Source organism: Capsicum annuum, chromosome 5 (genome assembly GCF_002878395.1).
Source record: "Capsicum annuum cultivar UCD-10X-F1 chromosome 5, UCD10Xv1.1, whole genome shotgun sequence".
NCBI lineage: Eukaryota > Viridiplantae > Streptophyta > Magnoliopsida > Solanales > Solanaceae > Capsicum > Capsicum annuum.
In genome coordinates this window covers 88274829-88286351 of record NC_061115.1, presented here as the reverse complement: position 1 = coordinate 88286351, position 11523 = coordinate 88274829, and positions in this window count along the sequence as shown.

Below are 11523 nucleotides of genomic sequence, written 5' to 3'. Positions count from 1 at the left end.
AAGAGAAATGATAGGGTATGTCTCAGAAAGTTAAACATAACCCATATCCTCTTCATCATCGTATTGGTGTAAGTGCTGGTATGCAAGAAATAATGGAAATATGCCTCTCTGAACTCTGTCTCGATACTCAGCTACCTATCTAGGCCTGGCTAGTCCTCTATGTTGGGCTACACAAGCATCTTTACCTAATCGAGCCTCTTCGGCTGCTCTTCTCTATTCCTTAGTAGTAGCTATTAGTTGTTGTATCTATAAATCTACAATATTTTGTAGATCAATAGGAGCACATAGAAGTGATACATTAGGATCAATAGGTGGAGAGGGATGGTGTTGAACCCTATTACAAACTTGTCCTGACATTCATCTTGGTGTTTGAATAAATCTTTCTGGCTCTTGATCGAACGGGAGTAACAGATTACCTCTTCTCTTAGTGTCTGACATACACCGTTGTATGCCAAATTAGAAAAATAAATAAATACCCATGGACATCACCAATTCAATTAACTACTCAAACCGTCTTGCCCAAAAAAGACGCCAAAATTTGATGTCACCCAAAAATAACCTCCAAAGAAGTATGCTGTGATTGCTGACAAATATAGTACCCTAACTTGGTTGGGACCAAACCCATAGGGAAGATGCTAAATAGTTGCTTATCTTGATATAATTCATGAGTAATGCGGAAAATTATATAAGAGATTTTTGAGGTAATCAGTAAGTAGTAACCTAACTTGAATACTTTCAGTAGTAAATAATAGAAGACGAACACTAGGACTGTGTTTTCCCTAGCTTCTTAACTTTGTAAGTTTCTCGCGTTCAAGCCACCTATTTTGCTGCTCTACTTGTAAAGTTGACAAGCTAGGTATTATCAACAGTCTTGTGAACGTGTTGATGAATCCCTCCCTTTAATTATGAGTCTCAGGGTGTCACCTTATTTCTCCTTGTCTATGAATTCAGTTCAACTCTCACCTTTTAAGTCTCAAGTTGATTAGAGGAGATGGTGGATTAGTAATGATGGAAATGATCTCAAATTACTGTCTTAATCTTCTTTTCCCAATCACATTTTTCCTTGTGAGAATGTTTATGAACACAGGATATCCCCAAGCTTCTACAATAGATTCGAGGACAATTTATACGAATAAGATTAAGATATATGTTGTTTACTTTAGAGTAGATGAATTTCCTACTTCCCTTATGTAGTTAATCCACTAGGGTTCCCATAACCCTAGTCAAGGAAGTTCTCCACTCATGTTCATGAAACAAACCATGATTATCAATGTAGAAAACATGTAATTAATATGACAATAATGGAAATAATAGAATCCAAAATCAGATATTTAATAAAAACCCACAATCTCAAGAACAAAGCAAAGACATGTTATAGAGTATATTGGAATGTAAAAAAATGTGAAGGAATGTAACCTAATAAAATATAAACCCTAGGGTATTTATAGTATATCAAAAAAACTTAGAAATCCCAATAAAATAGGAAATCTAAAGTTATGTCGGCACATGGTACGACTAGCTCATCCACTCGTATGCTTATCATACGAATCATACTGTGCCTCTCATATCTATTCCAGTATCTAATCTCCAAAGGCTACAACTTTTTATTCTTCTTACAAATTTTTCTCATGAGTCATAACTTGACCATACGACTCATGGCCTTCACTTGTATCCACCTAGGACTTCTCTCTTTCTAAGCTTTGAATAATAATCTTCTTATGGTTTCCCTATATGAGTCATACTCAGAATTCCAACTCGTATTATTCTAAGGCTTCAATCTTGAATGGTAGCTTTTTGTTTTGTTATGCTTATAATTCCTTTTCATGACCTAAAACTTCAGCTTATGACTCAGATGCACTAGTTGTATCTTTTTCATACATAGATTCTTAGTTTGGCTTTGGGTACTATTGTGCTTAAGAGTCATCCTACGAGTCATATGGTGTGTTGATGACTGGTAAAGTAACTCATATCATTATCAGACTTTGTCCTTCAAGGTCTTTTTCTTCCATTTTTATCCCAACACTATTGTAGACCTATTTTTCCTATAATAAACACCAAAGTACTAAATTCAAGGTTTTAAGCATCAAAATTTTTGTGTTTCCATGGAACATTAGAAACCACCCTCCCATTCAATAACCAGATCATTTGGGAATGTAAACTTGACCTTACGGGTTCGACCATCTAAAGAAGCATAACACAAGTACAACAAGTCCATCCCCAAAATAACATCAAAGTTAACCATGACTAACTCTATCAAGTATACCAGAGTTTCTTTACTACCAAAAGATACCACACACCCCCTATAGACTTTTCTGATAACCATAGTCTTCTACTAGGTATAAATAGAAAAAGGGTCCAACAGACACTCAGGACCAAAACCTAAAAACATAGCCACAAATAGGGTCACATAAGAAAAAGTGGACCTCAGTTCAAGTAAATAGTTCACATCACGAAAAAGAGTTTCAACATACCAGTAACAACATCTAGAGATGGCTCAGACTCCTGACAATTATTAAGTGCATAGAGATTGTTTTGACAAGTACCAAAGATAGAAATGGTATCCTTTTATACCGGAGATGATGAACTAGCAATAGGAACCTTGTTTGCCTTAGAAGAAACTTTAAAGGGATAATCCCACTGTATATGACCAATCTAACCACACATAAAACATCGGTTCCTCCTCTTCTCGCACTAACCACGATGATGCTAACCACAGAATCTACAAGAAGAGTAGAATGATGTTGGTTGGGCCCTACTGGCCTGATATTAGGCACCCTGTGCCCTAGAAAAACACCAACCTAAAAATATTGGTCTCCATATGGCTTTGGGTACGGAGAACTAGCCGTCGAATAGGATTTAGGACTCCCCCAACCCTTCTGCTTACATAACTTTCCACTTTTTATTGGCTCCCACTCTATTTTGAATACCAAAATTTCTTACATTTCCTCTGACCAATTTCAGCCTGCTTCTTTTTATCCTCTTTGACTTGTTGTATATACACAGTAAATCTCGAGATGTCCATGTCCTTGATCAACAAGGAAGACTTAATCTCAAGAATCAACTCTCAAGACAATCCTAAAGAAAACTTTCTTATTTATGCCCTCATATTAGATACTAATTTGGAGCATACTGGGACAACTGATGGAATTTCAAAGCATGCTCCTTGACTATCATCCTTCCTTGCTTCAAGTTATCAAATTCATTTGCCCTTGCCTCCCTAAACTCCTGAGGAATGAATTAATCTAAAAATGCGCTAAAGAAATAATCCTACAAATTAGAACCAGTATACTCACCTCTTTACTATTCCCACTCTTCGTACAACAGGTGTAAAGCCCCAGATTCTGAACCCTAGATGCTACACGGTGCTCATAATATCAAAATACCACAAGCTAACCCATGACTGGTACCTTCTGCAATAACTGAATAATAATACTATATAATGCAAAAATTTGGCAGAAACTTGTCATAAGGTTCAAAATTAAAATACAACTATACAAGGTATAACAATACCAAAACCAAAGAAACTGTCTGAAAATACTCTAGTTTGAAAAGCCTCAAATCTATCTAAACTGTGGAGTTGATGGTACAATCCCCTAACTAATCCCATCTACTAAAATACTAAATCTAATGCAATAATAAAATAAGTAAGATCCTCGAATGATGCGGACTCACTGCTAAGTCTACTGCTGCAGACAGAATCTGAACTGCTAAAGGTACTCTGGAGCTCGTGCGACTGAACCTATGGTATAAGACACCATATCACAAGAAAAGTATATGTCAGTACATGGGAATATACTGGTATTCTACATGAGGTAAGTCTAAATGCAAGGGTTCATATGCTTGAACATAAAACTAACTGAATAACATAAGACTACTGAATGAGGATGCATGCATGAAAATGTAAACAGTAATTGAGGTCGTACTAACACTAGATACTGAGTTCTGAATACTGTCTAACAGTTATCTGAGTTTATAGATACTGTAACATAGATAATTCTATCTCCTAGTACTATATTACTGATGACTATTATGGGGTTGATCCTAGCTAATGAGTGACCCCTGAGATCAGTCCTATTTGGCGGGTGATCCTTAAATTTACTAATACTGATGCTGATTAACTATATCTAACAGTTATAAATATATAGAACTATCTGAGTTCTTTATTGAGCTGAGTGACTATATCTGACAATCTTGATTTTTGAAATTCTGAACTGAGTTCTATTATAAAGACTAAGACTGAAATTGAAACTATGGAAAGTAATCATCTAACTGACATGCCCCAAATCTAAACCAGTGGGGTCCAACCTGTAACCCCAACTGGAAGGGTTTCAGTACCGTGCCACGAGTAAAGACACTGCTGTGGTCAAGCCTATCTGACGGGTGACCCTAAATAGTAAGTTAAGCTTAATCTAATGGGTGACCCCTGGGAGGTAGCTAAGCCATAATCTGATAGGTGACCCTTCATCCTACACTGGCTACGCAGTTCTAGAGTATTGGGACTGCTACTAACAACTCTACCTAACTAACGGGGAAGCCGTCATCCCTGCACTCGCTTGGTGCTGAATCCTACTCCCAACTGAATAGACACTGAGTTGATTCTTAAACTGTACTAGACTGGGCTAAATCTGTTACTGATCATGTTACCTAACTGATTTAACTGAGTTCACTGGGTTCCGTTGACTGATGGAATACTACTAAATTTTGTTATCTGATTGAATGCTACTGAGTTTCTAAACTGATTACTAAAACTAGATTGGACAGATACTGAGATTACTGAGTTATCCTAAGTTCTATAACTGACTGAGTTCTATTGAGTTCTGAAATTGACTAAGAGTACTACTAAGCATGACATGACTAAGACTGTTCTATAACTGACACTGGCACTAGGCAAATAGCTAAATTGTTGGGTATTAATGCCCCAGGACTCGATAGCATGGATAATATAAAACATGACAATTTTTGGAATAACATGACAATAGTCTATCATTCATACTACAATCAATGAGGCATTTCTTCAAACACTTAGCATGTATTAACTTGTACATAAATGGGGATCTCATGTTGACATGCTATAATGACACTAATTCATTCACATAGGCATTTTATCAAACATATGGGGAACATGCTTTGGTTATACAACAATGACTACATCTAAGTATCATGGCTACATCAATAAACTTGCAACTTGAATGGTTTATCATGAACATCATGCAAATCATCACATACTAGGATTAAATCTTGGAACTTGAAATATAAAATATGAATCAACACTGAACAAAAATATAAACATGAACTTCAATTTAGGTAAATCATGAAAAATTCATAAATACACAATCTTATACTTTGAAAAGAGATTCTTGGGCTTCATGGGTAGAAGGAATCCATGAATAAATATATAACATACATTAATTCATGAGTTTGTTAGAGTCCTTAGAGAGATTCTTGGGATTGAATTTGATTTCTTAAGAGTAGGGTTTGCTAATTTAAGAGAGAGTGCTTTTGTTCTTGAGGAATAGTGAACATAATGAGAAATTTTGGATATTAAGGGTATAAATCCCGTATTTAGGTAGATTAGGGGCTTTGGGAAATTACTAAACAGTCCCTGAAATTAAATAACATAACCTGAACAAAAATCCTGATTTAACATGCTGGCGTGATGCGGTGAAATTATGCCAGCTCACTGGAAAGTTGATGATTGGGAAACTGGTTGGTGGCGGGACGCGGTGGTATCGTATTTTCACCTTTGATGTGAATTGGAAGGGCACGACGACGTGGTAGAATCGCATTAGTGCACTAGAAATTGATAATTTAGAAATTGAGCCTTGGCGCAACGTGCCAATATTGCAGAGGCTCACTGGTTTTTGACAAATGCCATTTTGGCTGGCTCCGCGACATGCTAAAGTACCAGGTGGTACACTGTTATACTAAAATGGCTCTAACTCTTCACTCGGGTGTCGGATTTGCGTAAATTTTATATCGATGAAAATCTTATTCAATTTCCCACACAACAAAAAAGTCAAAATGTTGAAAATTCCATATGTATAAAAGTGTATTCATATTTAAATCAAGTTTTTGACATTTTTGGTATGAATTTAAGCTAGGTAGAAGTATGGGGTATTACAATATCTCCTCCTTGGGAACATTCATGCTTGAATATAGCTAGTTAAGCTAAAAGAGTACTGACAGACTGAGTTTATATGCTGGACATGCATGTTTGATGCATGGAATACATGACTATACTGATTAATGAATGCGTGACTAAATATGCAACAATAACTGATACTAAGATTATGGCTCTAACTGAATATGGAACTGAGTAGATCTAAGGAAGACTGTTACCTTAAGCTGAGAATACTAATAAGTCTAAGATCATTTACTTAACATTCATGAATGGAAACATGAGAACATTAATTAGTCTGAAATATGATACGCGAACTGAATATCATGAACTGAACAGAGCCCTTGAGTACATAGCTTATGACTGAGATTGGAACTAAATGGTCAACTATGAGTACCCATTACCTCAAACTAGATTCATTACGTGAAGATAAAATGAAAGGTTTAGATCATGATAGCTCAGGGGTTATAGTGCATATCCTCCTTGGGACACTATGTCCTTCGAGGAATGCTGACTTTACTGAGATACTGGGGAAATGCATAGGGCACCTACAAACTGAATCGTGATTGAATATCTGGGAACTAAAACTAATGCATGATTGATGTACTAAGTTGAACTCGTAACTACTGGGATGTTCTATCTAGGAATAGTGATATTCTCTATATTTCTGATAATATGACTAGATGGGAAGATGGGAAAAACAAACCATACAAATTTGAATGCTTGACTACTAAACTGAATTACTAGCTTTTATGACTGACTCATGTTGAAAACCTAAGCTCAACTGAGAGTATAGGATCTAACGAAGCATATCATAAGGATGAAAGACTCATAACATAAGCAAATCTAAGTAAGGGGAACTTCCCTGATCATGGTGAGTCTGGAATGCATAAAATCTATTCTAGCGCTGACCACCAGTGGTACTGGAAGTGGCCCCCTAATAACACAAATATCTACCCCTCTGAGCCGTTATTCTATACTCCCACAACTTGTGGCCTGGCTTACCACATCTAAAACGTACCTCGCTGCTTGCTCTACACATACTTAGGTGATTTTTTCCACACTCTTCACAAAGCGGATAGGTACAATTGCTTCTCACACTACCCTGGGTATTGGAGCCTAGCGCCATATCATGACTGTTATTCCTGAACTTTGGTATTAGCACACTAGCTAAAGATGGAGCTGGGACTAAAAACTTCTGACTATGCTGAGAACGGTTACCACCCTGTGACCCTAGCTGAGAAAAACTAAAACTACCTATATTGGCTCTCTTCTTTACTCTCTCTCTTTCCTTAGCTTTCTCTGCCTCAATCTACTGAGTGTGCATTATCAATCTAGAAAGATCCAACTCTCTATTAAGCATAGAAGTCCTACACCCCTTAACCACCAACCCAGACACACCGATTACAAACTTACTCATGATTGATCTAGGGTCAGCCATCTAATCAGGGGCATACTTAGACAACTGGTTGAACATGAGTTAATACTCCTTCACTATCATAGAGCCTCGCCTCAGGTTCATAAAATCTTCTATATTAGCTTCCCTCATCTCAAGTGGGAAAAACTTTTCTAAGAATAAATTCTGAAATATCTGCCAAGTCATGAGATCTGCATCTTCCTCTTTACTCTTCTTCCATATCACTACCCAATCATAAGAAATATACTTCAACCTATAGGATACTAATTCTACAATGCAAAGTCATGAGATCTGCATCTTCCTCTCTACTCTTCTTCCATATCACTACCCAATCATAAGAAATATACTTCAACCTATAGGATACTAATTCTACACTCTCCTTTTCAGAGACATGCATAATTTGGGTGATCTTCTTCATCTCATCAAGAAAAAGTTATGGATCCTCACCTGCCTTTGACCCTAGAATTCTGGCTGGTTCATTCTCATAAAATCTTTCATTTTGGTTATGGCTAAATCCCTGTCTTGCTGAGGTAGGGCTGCATCCTGACAGTTACCCTGAACATTAACTGTCATAGCTTAGGCTAGCGCTTGAAAAGCTGCCCAAAACTTTACATGTGATATATTCTCATTTAAGAGATCTGCGGGCTGAGGTGGTTGGTTATCATTTCTACGGGCATTAGCTCTATGAGAAGGCATATTTTATAAATGAAAGGAATACGTAGATTAGACTTAGGGTTTTACTAGAGCTCATGCTCACTCGCACGACATGAATACTAAAAAAAGGGAAATTATTCCTAAAACATCTCATAGCCTCCTACACATAAGTATGGTACGCTATACACCCATGCACAAGACTCTACTAGATGTGATTTTTAGACTTTCTAGGATACTATTGAACCTTAGGCTCTGATACTATATTTTTAACACCCCAAATTCTGAACCATAGATGCTATACAGTGCTCATAATCTCGAAGGACCACAAGCTAACCCATGACTGGTACCTGCTGCAATAACTAAATAATAATATTGTACAATGCAGAAATTTGGCAAAAACTTGCCATAAGGTTCAAAACTGAAATATAGTTGTATAAGGTTTAACAATACCAAAATCAAAGTAACAGTTTGAAAATACTCTAGTCTGAAAAGCCTCTAATCTGTTTGAACTGTGGAGTTGATGGGACAATCCCTAAACAAATCCATCTAATGAAATAATAAATCTAATGCAATAATAAAATAAGGAACATCCTCTAATGATGAGGACTCACTGCTAAGTCTTCTGTTGCTGGCTGAATCTGAACTACTAAGGGTGCTCGGGAGCCCTATGTCTGAACCTATGGTATAAGATACCATTGTGCAAGAAAGTATACGTCAGTACATAGGAATATACTGGTATGCTATATGAGGTAAGGCTAAATGCAATGTTCATATACATGAACATAAAATTAAATGTATAACATGAGACTACTGAATGAGGTTACATGTATGAAAACATAAACTGTAACTGAGGTCGTACTAAAACTGGATACCAAGTTCTAAATACCGTCTAACTGTTATCTGAGTTTACTAATACTATAATACTGGTAACTTGATCTCCTTGAACTGTATTACTAATAACTACTGTAGGGTCGATTCTATCTAATAGATGACCCATAAGATCAGTTTTATCTGGTAGGTGATCCCTGAATTTACTGATGCTGATTGACTGTATCTAATAGTCTTGAATCCATAGAAATATCTGAGTTCTTTACTAAGCTGAGTGACTGTATCTGATAGTCTTGATTTCTGAAATTTTGAACTGAGTTCTATTCTGAAGACTGAGGCTAATACTAAGACTGAAACTGTAGAAAGTAATCATCTAACCGAGATGCCTTGAATCTGAACTAGTGGAGTCCAACCTATAACCCTAGTTGAAAGGGTGTCAGTACCATTCTATAGGTAAAGACACTACTATGGTCAAGCCGATATGACGGGTGACCCTGAACAGGAAGTCAAGCCTAATCTGATGGGTTATTCCTGGGAGATAGCCAAGCCTTAATATAATTGGTGACCCCTCATCCTGTAGTGGCTATACAGTTTTGGAGTATAGGGACTACTAATAATGACTCTACCTAACTAATAGGGAAGCCTTCATCCCTGATCTTGCTCGGTGCTGAATCCTACTCTCAATCGAATAGACACCGCGTTGATTCTTAGACTGTGCTGAATTGCGCTAAATCTGTTATTGATCATGTTACCTGACTGATCTAACTGAGTTCACTGGGTTCCGTTGACTGATGGAATACTACTGAATTCTATTATCTGACTTAATAATACAAAGTTTTTGAACTGATTACTGAAACATGATTGGACAGATACTAATATTACTGAGTTTTCCTAAGTTCTATAACTGACTGAGTTCTATTGAGTTCTGAAATTGACTAAGAGTACTACTAAGCATGACATGACTAAGACTGTTCTATAACTGACACTGGCACTAGGCAAATAGCTAAATTGTTGGGTATTAATGCCCCAGGACTCGATAGCATGGATAATATAAAGCATGAGAATTTTTGGAATAACATTACAATAGTTTATCATTCACAATACAATCAATGAGGAATTTTTTCAAACACTTAGCATGCATTAACTTGTCCATAAATGGGGATCTCACATTGACATTCTATAAACATGCTTCGGTTATACAACAATAACTACAGCTAAGTATCATGGCTACATCAATAAACTTGCAACTTGAAGGGTTTATCATGAACATCATGCAAATCATCACATACTAGTATCAAATCTTGGAACTTGAAATCTAAAACATGAATCAATACCCAACAACAACATAAACATGGACTTCAATTTAGGTAAATCATAAAAAACTCATAAATACACAATCTTGTTCTTTGAAAGGAGATTCTTGGGCTTCATGGGTGGAAGGGGCTGATGAATAAACATCTGACATACCTTAATTCATGAGTTTCTTAGAGTCCTTGTAGAGATTCTAGGGATTGACCTTGATATCTTGAGACTTGGGTTTGGTAATTTGAGAGTGCTTTTGCTCTTAAGGAATAGTAAACATAATGAGCAATTTTGGCTATTGAGGGTATAAATCCCGTATTTAGGCTGATTAGGGACTTTAGAAAATTACCAAATGGTCCAAAAAATTAAATAATGGAACCTGAACAAAAATCCCAATTTTACATTCTAGCACGACGCAGTGAAATTGCGCCAGCTCACTAGAAAGTTGATGACTGGGAAACTGGTTGGTGGCACGCCGTGGTGGTATCGCGTTGCCACTTTAGATGTGAACTGGTAGGGCACTGCGAAGTGGCAAAATCACGTTGGTACACTGGAAATTGACAATTCTAAAATTGAGCCTTGGCGCGACGCACCAATATCGCGGAGGCTCACTGGTTTTACAACCCCCAATCAACTATTCACATCAAGGCTCCCATAACCCCAGTTATGGGAGCTTAGCCACACATCTCCATCATAAAAAGAAAAGTAGTCATTGTGTTATTCATAAATTAATTCAAAATGTACTTACAAAAGTCACAATTATTGTTCTTCAATCTTCAATGGAGAAAATTATAATGGAATCTAGATCCTTAATTCTAAAATGAATCTTAGAGAAAAACTATGTACAATATGTTTTCTAGTATGGAAAACTCTCATAAAAGATAAAAAGATAAAAGATCAACTTAATAAAACCTAAAGCTGGGTATTTATATGTTCCCAGGTAAAAAGTATTTAAAATTAGAATTCAGAAAAAAAAATACATCTAAATTAGTGGCCAAATTGGTGGTCCACCACAAAACTGGTGGTCCACCATTTAGACCGTCACTGAGTGTTCTGAAATCCTAAATTCGACCTGAATTTTGTGGTTAGGTTGATGGTCCACCGCAAAACTAGTGATCCACCAATTTGACCACTAGTGGGTCTTCTGAAATCCTGAATCTGGTGGTCAGGTTGGTGGTCCATCACAAAATTGGTGGTCCATGGT